Consider the following 12,479-nt stretch of genomic DNA (forward strand, 5'->3'; position numbering starts at 1 on the left):
CAGGGAGGCTCTCAGTACAATAGAGAGGCAGGTGCCAGCCCTGTGTTAGCCCTTGCCTCTTCCATGTGGATCAAACTGATGTCTTTCATTTCCCTAAGGCTCTGTCTCCCATGCAGCTGGACTTAACTCATTTAGTGCTCTACTCTCCCTTCTCCTCTGCTTACATAAAGCAAGCCCAATGTTGTAATATTTGGTGTGGAAAATCAAAGTGATATGACCAAAATAGTATTCAGGATTGTGCCTTGTGTTGACAAGGTCAGGAAACTATCTCCCTGCACAGGAAGCTCTCCCCTAAAAGGCAGGGCAGTAGGCAATATGAGGTCCCAGAAGCTCCATGGTCAACGCAATAGCCAAGAATTGTTTCCTAAATGAGGCAGTTCAGAAAAGAGCAGGAAAAGAGAGGAGAGAGAGGCAAATCACCTTTGTTCATTTCTTCCCTTGTCACAGTTGAGTGCTCCCTAACTTCTGGTCTGCACGGGGCCTGTGAGAATCTGTGGTATTGCTTCTGAACAAAGCTAGATAATAACACTGGAGAGGTGAGAGGGAGAGGTGAGTTTGGGGCATTATGTGCTGTATATTTCTTTCTTCTAGGCTGGTAAAAGGGGAGGCACTTCCCTTCAGCCCATAAAACTCTTTCACTCTAGTGTGTCTCTTTTTGAGCACCCATTTCACAGTGACCTTCTGGCACTAGCCTGGGGTCCCAGAAGTGGAGATGTCACCATAATAAGCTGAAGCCTACAAGGCCATGAGGTTTGGTCCATGGGTGAAATGTTCATATAACAGCTGGCGTGAGCCGTTTCGCAGACCTCTTAAGTGTCTTTTTCTCTGAAACATGAGACTGTTCAGGGTGAGTCACATACCTGCCATAGCACTCCTTGGCATGGGGGCCCTTGCCTGGGTAGCATCACATGGCTGTGCTGCAGCCTCTCTCCTGCTTGGAGATGCTGTTGGTGAGCAGAGCAAAGCCTGACTTCACCATCCGTAGGGCCAGGGAAGAGAATTGTCTGCACCACATGACCTCTTGAATGAATGTGTGTCTAGTGGCGATATATGTGCCTGAATCCTGCTGGATGTGCTTGTGGCTTTTGCGCATTGAAGAAGGGCTGCAGAAGTATGGAAAAGATGCTGACAGCAGGAAGCTGAGCCCTAAAGAGAGGTCTAAGGTGTCAGAATGTCTCACTGCTTTTGTCTGGTGGCTCAGTCCCTGGGTGTGGGCAGAGGTTGCACTGCTGGACTGGAGAGCATGAATGAAGCTTTGACTTTGGTGTTGCAGTTCCCTGTGCAATGCATGAGGCTTGCCAGGCCTGTGTGTACCCAGTGTGAGGGGCATGGTGGGGGGAGGAGCAGTTGTCTCCGACCCTAGGGCTACGTGAAGGTGTGAGCACAGGGCTCAGCCCCTCTGAAGCACTGGGGAGCCACAGGGACTCATTCCAGACTCTGTCATACACTACGGCTTTGAGGAGCAGAGATGGCTCACCTCACACTGGCCCTGAGCCCAAGCAGAGCAAACTCACACCTCCTGCCCTGCTTGCTTTCTCTCAAGGAGAAAATTGCTCCTTTTTATGGCTATAGCTCCTTCCTCTCTAGGAAGGATTGTACTGCTTTCTCTGCAGTAAGGTAAAGTAGGAAGGTCTTTTGTGGAGACATCTGTGAGGAGCCTTGGCATTGTAGATGTTTCTAGTGTTGTGCACCTCTGTGGTCCAGACCAAACAGTGTGGGGTAACTGGGCTGCTGCACGGGTGTCTGAGGTTTATGTCTTGGCCCTGTGTGAACATAACAGCTGCAAGAATTGGACACAGCGACGTGACTCTTCCTCAGTGCTAAAAGGAAACAAAACAGGACGTGAATGAAGCTCTGGTTCTGCAAACAAGCCTGTGAGCAAAAGCAATGTCCCTGATGACTCTGTTTGCTGTGTACACAGCTAATTATAGGGACAGCTTTTCAGGAGCTTCATTATGTACACTGGGGAGTTTAATTCCCTCTTCACCTTCCAGAGCTCTGCACCTAGCCAACAACCTTGGGAGCCACAAGGCAGCCACAGGAAAAGCCTCCTCCAGCTGCTCTGCAGTTCTCTCTAGAGCTTGGGCAGCTCAGAAAGCCCTGGAGTGCTGCATTTAGGATGCCCTGGGCACAGGCAGTGGTGGCAGAGGTGCCAGGGCATCTGCCTTAATCCTTGTACTCAAAGACTTCAGCAATGCATCTTTGGTGGGCTTAGCCACTGCAATGGGGCATCAGAAGTAAAAACCAGAGGCAGGATCTTGTGGAGGAGCAATCTCATTTGTTGTTTTATTTTAGATTTTGTCCCCTGTTGCGTTTTCTCTGACTTGAATTTGTGATGTACGTGGCTCATATGTTTTGAGCTAGCTGGGGAAGGCTGGGCTTGTTTTCAAGGGGAGGAAGTGATGTATGCGAACTGACAGAGGGCAGGATGAGGGGGTTCTCTTTTCCCTAAATATTGTGGAGATACTGTGGTGTGAGAGACCCGAGCCCCTGCTCTGCAGCAGTGCCTGAACTCAAGGGACTTTCAAAATAGCTGAGATGTAGCAGCTGAGCCTGCCTGACAGCGAAGCGAGGCTGCGGAGGCGTGTGAGAGCCACTGTCTTTACCCTAGGGAACAGGGAATTGAGTTCCACTGTGGAAGATGCAACTTAGCAATCATCCTTGGTGAGAAAGGATTTGAACGCCTCTAGAAGCACAATATTACGAAGACCTGGATGTTCAACAAGGCAACTAATATTTTTGTGTTTCTCCCCACCTTGAACTACTGCTTGTAGTATAAAATAAGTAAATGTTCCTTAGAGATGAGAGCTGGGTCCAAGGAATGCTCCCCACATACCCTACCCAGGCAGAAACCAGATGCCAGGTCCTAATGGCACCATTCAACTCTCTTGGGTACTTCTCTTTGGTAACTGCAAGTGCCAGAGCTTTACGTTACAGCCCTTTCCTTGGCACTTCCTTCTGGTTGGTGGAACATTTCCCCATGCAGTATTCAGCTTTGATCAGCACCTCTCCTGGGTACACAACCCTCAGGAGTGTGACTCTGGGTTAGGGATGCCATCAGGCAGCAAGAGACCTGAGGGATGAGTTGGTGCTGAGAGTTGCTGCTCTTCTGTCCTGAGGTCCACAGAGCAAGACTGAGCTCTCTGTTGCTTTCATTCCCCTCTTTTCCAGCAGCTGATACAGTGCCATCTTCATGTAAATTATACCAAGTATCAACTTGGGCAAGACTATTTGGGGAAGTGGGAATTCAACATGATACGTGTGATGTATCAACTGTTGGGGTTGCTCACTTCTGTCCTTGAGCACATAATTTGTTTCCTCCTTTTTGTGTAGTGTGGGCCCAAAGCAAAGTCTGAGTACAAAGATGGAATGGGAGCAAGGGAATTAGACCTCTGAACTAGCCCCCATCTGCTGCAGGTTGAACCAAGACTTTGAATACGAATATCTCTGCACCTCAGCTTTGCCACTTCAGTCCCCCTGCACATGGAGTGCTGGGTCTGGCCAAGCCACAGGGAATCTGGCCAGCAGGAGAAGGACCAGAATGACCTTTGCACCTACCCTGAAGAAGAGGAGTAAGCCTTGGCCTCTGCGTGCCAGTCCGTCTGGTCAGGATTGCTCCTGCTCTCAGCAGTGATTGGGAGATGCTGAGGCCTCTGACTGCCAGCACAAAGGGCAGTGACACCTCCCAGGGCTTGCAGCCCTGGTGCCTTAGGTATGCAGAGGAGCAGGACAGTCACTAGTGCAGGGAGACTCCCTGGCTTGCTCGTTGGGCAGGACTGAACCTCCTGCCTTTCTTCTAGGGACTGTGCTAGGCACTAGATCTCTGCCAACTTTGAATAAAAAATTGAAATATCTCTCTGTTACATACCAGAATAGCTGTCACAGGATGAACTTTATGGTTGTAAGGTCAGATCCCATCTCATGCACAGAAGTTCAGCACTGAGCTGGGCCTGAGTTCCCAGGATGAGGAGGAGATAGTGAAGATTTAGTGTAAGATAGAGTAGGACCATCGTCCTCCTTAAAATAAAAGGAGGAAGGGCATGGCTGTCTGACATCTCTGTTCGTCTGGAAGGAAGCTAAATCAATTAATCCACCCAGCAATAGTAGAAGCAAACCCTCTCTTGCAGGTGGACAGACCACAAGGTTTAGTCACTCTGCACCTCCACACAGGATGGCTTCCCCTCAGTACCACTAGCAGCAGCCCATGACCTGGTGAAGAGATGGAGGCAGTTGACATAGGAGGGGAAAATATTGTCTGAAGGATGCGACTGGGGAAGTGGTTTGCAGCAGTGTGAAAGAGAAGGGCAGGGAAGAGACAGAGGCTGGTCTGGGAGGAGGAAAGGACTTGCCCAGGGGGTAATGTGGCCAGGGACAAGCAAGGGTCAGTGAGGGAAGGTGCTGGGTGGGTGCCACAGGGAACTGATAATGATGGAGAGGAGAACATAGCAGTGTTTCTTCTGGGGCTGTGAATCAAGTACTTCTTTGACCCGTTTTGGCTCAGTCACTAAGGAAACTTCAGAGGAATAGTCTTAGTGGAAAAACCTGCAAAGCCACAAGTTGCACAGTGAAGAAGAAAGTACTTGTTCTCCCCTTTGAATTTCTCCCTTCTCTGCTAATGTACCTACAAATCCAGAGAGGCAGGCTAGTCCCATGAGCTGCAAAGCAGCACATTTCTTCAGGTTAGAGGAAAGGCCCATAGATAACTGCCTCCCGGTTTGCACCAGACCTCCACGTATGGCAGCTGTGCAGAGCTGCCTTCTGTATCACAGCTGCAGCCAGCACTGTGTCCTCCTCCCTGCATGCTCACCGGGGCTCAAGGCTTTGAATACTCCATGCATCACAGCAGCCCCTGGAGCACCCCACATTCTGTCCATATACAGGGTGAAAAGCCAGACCCATCTACTTTCCAGCCTAAACTCGCTGAATGTGTGTGCTCTCCGGGTTTTTCCCTATCCTTGTGTTATGAATATTATATACTCTTCATGTCTCCCACCTCCCTCTCTTCCTAGGACAGAGTCTACATTTTATCATCTTGCTGGGGGTTTTGTGCGACTCCATGTCACTCATCTTGTGTTATTTGTATAAAGCCTACATCACCTGCGTTATTTCTTACCTTTTATCTAGCAGCTGCAGTGTTGGTGGTATTGCTACCTGTAACTTTCTTGGAAAGGACTGAGATAGCATATCATTAGGCTCTGAGCAACCTGATCTAGTTGAAGATGTCCCTGCTTCTTGCAGGGGAGTTGGACTAGATGACCTTTAAAGGTCCCTTCCAACCCTAACAATTCTATCATCTATGATTACTTCTACAGGTACCAGAAGACATAGTTAGCATTGGTGCAGTCCACTTTTTGTTCCTTGATCTGCTGGCAACTACAAAGAAATGTCAATTCCTTGGGTCTCCAAATCAGCTACCGGGGGAGTAGGATAGGATCTTGCAGTTTTCCTGGTTTTTGTTTTGTGGCTGTTAATCACTGGAATCAGTGGAATAATCACCTCAAGAAAAATGTATTATCTGTTTTCTTATCTGCTGAGTAATACAGGTCTATATGTCCAAAAGATTGTGTTTTTAATTAAAGACATATTACTTTCAGTATATATCTGTTGTGCTCTGAGTTTTCCTTGGCATTTTTGAATTCAATGTGGGTATTGACCCTAGGCTATTTCATGCATTCCCATTGTAATCCAGACTTTATTTTCCTTGGCCAATTATTTCTGTTCTTTGGCTGAGAAACAGAAGAGACAGACAGTAACTTACCCCAGATTGTTGAGGAAGCCTGTGGGCAGAGCTGGAGAGAGAACTCAGATCTCCTGCATCCGGATCTCCTGAGCCTTAGCCAGATGGGCACACTTTCTCTCCACTCTCCATCTCCCTGTGACTTTCAATAGCTATTTTCTAAGTTGAAATAGCAGTTTTTCACCATGAGTCAAAGGCTGCCTTGTTTGGTTGCTCTGGTTTGGCACAGCTGAACTGAACAGTTCTGGATCACTGCTTTCCCTTTTCATCTCTCCCTCCTTGCCAGTGAGCACTTTCCCCCTGGAGCGACTCCCTTATCCTTGTGGAGGCCAATGGGGAATGTGCTCCCTTGCTATGTGGCTTTCTCAATGCATTTGCAGTGCGCTCTCTCTCGGATACCTGAGCATCCTGAATTTCAGTCCCATCTTAGAGCAATGTTTTCAGGCTTTCTCCCCTCTTGAGATTCTGGCAATAAAGAAAATATTTTATTAAGAAGATATAGTTGCGTATTAAAAGTTTTAATATTATTTTACATAATTGATAATATTTAAATATTATTATATTTAAAATATTTTATTAAGAAGACATCTTTACATATTGAAAAAAAGATCTATGGCAGGTTAGAGGAAAAAGTGGTACATTTTAGTTTTGGCAAGACAATAGCATTGCAGAAAGGAAGGGATTGTTAAAGTGAAAGGTAAATAGATTATGGATATTTTTGATGCAATAACTAAGGTAGCAATGCTTGTATCAAAAGATTCACCATCTTTAAATGGTTGTCAGTCTTCTTTTAATGTATTTGTTCTATCATCCACAAGTCTTGATGCTGAAGCAGTTAATGGGTCTTCCAGCTGCTTCCATCTAGCAGTTCCCTAGCATGGAAACAGCAGGTCCTCAATGCCTCTCCTGTGACCGGCTAACTCAACACCATTGCATAGAGATTCGAAGCACTCTGGAAAGACGCAATCTTCCCACAGAGAAGCAGGCAGGCGTCGGGTAACCTAAGAACCATCCTGTTAGTTTTCTCCTCCTAAGCCAAGGTCTCTTCTTTCTGCCTTGCTGTCTGTTCAGCAGTGTGGAGACTTCCAAGGGTACAAAACACTCCATATGGCCCCTCTCAGATTCCAGGGTGGCGCTGGCTCTAACTACACCCTCCTCCTCCCCACTGGCTTCCTGTCTCTGTGCAAGTGACAGGCCCTCTGACCCTTGCTATGATTTTATTTCTCTTTTTTGCCCACCCCATGCTCTGGAGGCAGCTCCACCCCAAGCGTAACCCTGCTGTTCCTGAGGGAAGGTGGCTGCCACATTGCTGGTGTTCCAGGCACTCCCTTTTAAAAAGAACAAATATCCCCCACAAAGGGAGAAAAACGAGAACCCATCAGGCACCCTCCATCAGAGTGGTGATGAAGCAAGACTTAAGCAACACAAAGCAATGGATTAGCTGCCTTGCCCTGGGGCCTTGCTCACCCAAAGGTTTCTATTTGGCCTCTGAGTCTTGCAATTGGTATTTCAGTGGAATCCTTGGAAGGTCTGGCTCTGTGATCTAGGACAATAAAACCCTCCTTATTTTAATAATAAAGATAACAGTGTCCAGAATATTCAGAACTTGAGAAACTGCTTTACTAGCATTTCATATGATAAGGTGGGATTATTTCCGTGGCTGTTCCTATGGAAATTAGATGGTTTGTGTTTCTGTTTCTCTTATCTCCCCTTCCAAATGCTTAGACACACCTGGCAGCAGGGCAGTGGTCTCTAAGATACTATGGTGCTACTGTTTTTGTGGCACAGAAGGAAAGTCCCAAAAGCTGCATCATTAGGTTTGTTATGCCTAACTGTGGTCCTGCTCATAACATGCCCTCACATCCCTTCTGGGGCCCTCAATGCCCCCAAGACAAGCTGCTTGGGAGCTGCTGCTTGCTTCTTGCCTTGAATGGAACTGATGTTCTCTGACTAACCTCTGTGCCCTTTTTTTGAAAATCCAGGCAGGAATGTTTACTTTGATTTGGGCTGGGGTTAGCTGAACGTCTGTCCTTGTGCTGGGAATTCATCGAGCGTGCAAACCCAAAGTCCCTGAAGTGGTTGGCTTCTATTTCTAGCTGTGACGATCAGCCAGGGGCTTGGCGCTGTTTTGTTTATGTTTAATATATTAAATCTGTCTCTGTAAATTTCCCTGTGACAGACAGACCTGCCATGGATGGGTGGCATTTGTGGGAGGGGGCTCCGTTTCCAGACAAGCACCCTCCTCTGCTTCTCCCCCAGCCCCACCACCCACTTAGCAAATTCCCAGGGAGCCCTGTTCCCCAGGTCACTGACAAAAGCAGCAAAGGCTCCCACTAACAGGAAAGAGGAAGGGGTTGGGAGGAATGGCAAAGTTATCTGCCCCAAAACGCTCCCAAATGGAGAGTGGAGACACCAGAGTCCTGAGATGGGCCCCAGGGTATCAAGGCCCCAGTTTGCTTCCTCCTTGGTTATGCAGCTGCTATTGGAAACAGCTTTGCTCTGTCATTCGGGTGTGGTTGTGCATGCTCCCCTTGCCCCGTTCCCCAGAAGCTGGGGCTCCTCTCTGTGATGCTCCCCTGGCCATGACACCCTCCTTCAGGCTCTTCCCTGGGGCCAAACAAGGCCTGGAGCTGGTGAGAGGTGGCAGTGCCACATCTGTGGTGGAGGGGTCAGACAGCCTGGAGAAGGGGACAGGGCTCGTGCCATGGTGTGTCCCACTGGCCAAGTGAGGCAAGGATGGAGAGGAGAGGAGAGGAAGCAGAGAGGGACGGGGTGAGGTGAGGCTGGCTGTGGACTGTGTTTTATAGCTACTGTTGTTCGGCCCCACGGCTGGAGCGTGGTGGGCTGGTGCAGAGCGAGGAGACGGATCTCCCTCCTGCCCGCCGCTGCTATTCCTGTGTTACCTTGCGGTTGCCTGCAGCATTGGGAGCCCAGTCCTGAAGCAAGCACCAGTTATAGGCTCAACTTCACCACAATCATCAGCAACCCTAAAGACAGCAAAAGGCTGAGTGTCCCTCTGCCTTTTGATTCAGTTTCTGGACAACAAGGCAGGTCAGGTAAAATAAATGCATGCTCAGGAGGACAGATAGACATGCAGCTATTGTGGGAGAAGCTGGGGTGCTTGAGTGAGTGGTGACAGGGGGCGCAGGGCATCAGTGATGTGACAGATGGAGCAGCCCCCCTCACACCCTACAGCTGAATGCAAGTCATGAGCACATCGGTTCTGCAGGCTGGGGTGGGTGAGCTGGTCCCTGTGGCTGGTGTTAGTACCCTTGCCTTGTCCAGAGCTGCTGATCTGGGCATTCACCTTGTTTTGTATTTGCTGTAAACACAAGGTCACTGCTGGGTCTGTCCTTCTTCCTTCCAGCCTGGGAACACAGCTGGCCTTAGCCTGGGGAATGGCTCTGCTGCTGCGTGCAGCCCTCCAGTGTCCTGCTTGCAGCTCCTTTCCCTCTGATACCTTGGACATCTTGATGTGGGGATTTATATCTAGCTACTTAACTGGAATTCATATTTTCTGCTACCTGTTCTGGTCCACAAGGATATTTTCTTGCTTTGTTCCTATTTAACAACTTAATTTCCAAATAAAATCAAAGCCTGCTGAAGTCAAGTGGAGTTCAGACAGACACATGTGAGTTACCTTACAGTGGTCATCCCAACCTGGTGCCTGTCAAGAAAGTCCCTATGCCCCTTTTCCTCATCTCCTGAGCCACTTTTCTTCACTGCAACTGCTGGACATCGGCTGGACTGGTGGGATTTCATGTCACTGCAGGAGCAGCTGCAGGATAGCAGTATAGAAGAAATCCTTCTTGGGGCCCAGCGGCTTTTCAGGGAGCTCACACAATTCAGCAAACTGCAGGAAGGAAGGACAGCAACCACCAGGCAGGCAGGGATGGGCAGGAAGCAGTCTCAGCAGCAAGCCAGCAGGAGCCTTTTTTTCAGGAGCAGCTTAAGGTCAGCTTTGTGCCTCAGTACTAAGTGTTGCATGGAGGAGGCAGAAACCTGACCAAAGCAATCCTAGGTGCTTGCTTCCAGGCAGGAGAGAAGGAGCTAAAGCCAAGCTCTCACTTGTCACTCCAGCCTTGCAGATCTCTCTCTTCAGTGACTGTACAGAGCTCCTCGTAAGACTCCCACTGCTGTTTTACTGATGGTGCTCCTCTCTGGAAGCGTAAACTCACTGTGGCTACATTATTTTCTTATGCTCTTACTGTCTCAAGATCTCCCCAGCTAAGGTATGATGACAGCAGATTTCTGTTTAGCATCCCAGTGCCTGCAGTAGTTGCTGGTGGTCAGCAACAGATTATCATTAGAGTGATAGCACAGAGCGGGCCAGAGAGATCAGATAACACAGAAGAGCTCCAGGGGCTGAAAAAGAGGATGAACTTGACATCCAAGCCTTTGGGACGCCTGCACATCATCTGTTGTCACCAAGCCCCAGGCTTGGAGAGGCCAGGCAGTGATAAAGTGGTTCTTGGCTGAGTAAAGTGCTCCTGCCAGACAGGCCTCTTCTCCTATGGAGAAGTGAAGACAGGCACGTAACCACACGTTTCTCTCTTTTGGGGCTTGTACTGCACTTAGCACAAACAGGACCTTACTCCTAATAAGGTCCCTGGGGACTGTCATTAAATTACTCTCCTGACTGCAGTCCTTACTGGAGTTAGCTGTTAATTTCACATCTCAAAATAGACAAAGGTCTTTTTAGGATCTAGTGAATATGTTTTATTTATTAGGTACTCCAGCAGGCCAATTAGTGAAATGACCATCAAGAAATGTAGGCACCTACCTCAAGGAGTTGAAGTGTCAGGCAGATGGTTGTCCAAGTAACATGAGGGAAGGCTCATTCTACATGTGTAGATTTGCACAGATATTTCATAATATATGCACAGCAGAGATTCTCATGTAATGTCTGCTTTAGGAACATGTATGGTATTAAATAATGTCCTAATTTATCTTAGACTTAGCCAACCAGCAAGGTTGTAAACATTTGTTTACCCAACATGTGACTCATGCAGCATATTTTGCTGATAAATGTACAACAGCATTTTCCAGTGCAGGCATGGCTGTAGGTGGGAGACAGTGAGAAGAGAAATATCAAATAATCCAGCCCAATGTGAGCCAGGAAATATTGTCTATAGATTCCATTACTAGAACAGAGGTGAAAAACATCAGTTAAAGTCCAAGAAGGACAAAAGTGTCTTTGTTGTCAAGAGTCATTAAAGAAAATTCCTGCTATGCAACTTCTAGGACTGATACATGCTGTAAGTCAAGTGTAATTTCATGTGATTTTGGCACCTGTATTGAGTCTTAAAATGCCATCGTTTGTCATGTATGGAGAGAAAAAAAGGCAGATAGTTTTCAGTACAGCAGAGCCCAACCAATGTTGACCAAGCCAAGTAAGGGAGAATGTTGAATAGAAGAATATCACCTCATGCCTGCAGCACTAGTGCCTTGCTCTTTTTTTTTTTTTTTGTGCATCTGTCCCAGGTTTCTTCTCAGAGTCCTGCTACAAGGACCATGAGCCAAAGTGGAAAGAGCTCTGAAATAAGCTTCTTACCACACAGATCACTGACAAAGCTGCAGAATGATGTGAGGTGGTTTTGGATGAAGACTTTACTGTACTGAGGACATCATAAAAAGTCTTCATGTTACCCTTTGTAACCCATGTTACTACTTAATTTTGTAGTAAATACTGTTGCAATATTGGAGTAAGGGAGGTCAATGTAAGCCGCTATAGGACAGGAAGGTTATTTTGTTTTAAGCCACATTGATTTCACTCACTCAGATTAACACTCTCATAATCACACATTCATAAGCACCAAGATGTATTTGTTCATACTATTTGGTTATCTTGCAATCATAGAGAAAATTCAAGAGGCAGGCTCTGGAGTCCTCATCATTTCTCCTGGGTTTCTCTTAGTTTGAGGATCAAACACTCATTTTAGATGCATCTTTTGCATGCTTCCGGAGTTGGCAGTGACTGTGTATCTGATTTATCTTTCCTTCTCCTTTTAAAATTCTTTCTTGCTTTATAAGAACATGAAATTTCTTGATAAAAATAATCAAATTTAATACAAATAAACAATAAATCTATATTGAAAGAGCATATAATTAGTGTGTGAAATTCATTACTAAAGAAGGGCATCAAGTTGAATGACTTGGCTAGCATGTGATGTTAGAAACATTAATATAATTTGTAGCTATACACTCAAAGATAAAAGTAATCAGATTTAATGCTTCAAGGAATAAAAATGTCTTTCCTCTTGCCACAAACAGCATTTCACAATTAGCTGGATATCATACTTCCTCCCCCCCTACTCCCTAGCCTTCCTTTGAACTCCATCAGATGTTGACAACAGAGACCAAGACCAGGGGCTTGGTGTGCCACAGAAAAAGCTATTTACTACTAAAGACAAAATTTATGATACTGTAGATACTGAACAAAAGATAGGACAAAGAAACATATATAACACTACAAGGATGCTTGTAGATATTTCAGTGGCCTCCTGAATTCAAGACAGAGAACAGAAATATTTCAGTTCAATCTTGGCTTCACAAGATTGGCTTGACAGATTTTGGATCTAAGATGCTATCTAAGTTCATTGTTGAAAAAAGAGGCAGTATTATCAGTTTTTATTTACCAGATGGATGAGAAGAGTGAAACCACAGCTGCTTTCTTATCACTCTGCATGTCTGGACAGGAAATAAGGCCAGTAAATCTCATCTGATCCCAAGGAGTTAATCA

Source organism: Chlamydotis macqueenii, chromosome 1 (assembly GCF_036417535.1).
Source record: "Chlamydotis macqueenii isolate bChlMac1 chromosome 1, bChlMac1.mat, whole genome shotgun sequence".
Lineage (NCBI taxonomy): Eukaryota > Metazoa > Chordata > Aves > Otidiformes > Otididae > Chlamydotis > Chlamydotis macqueenii.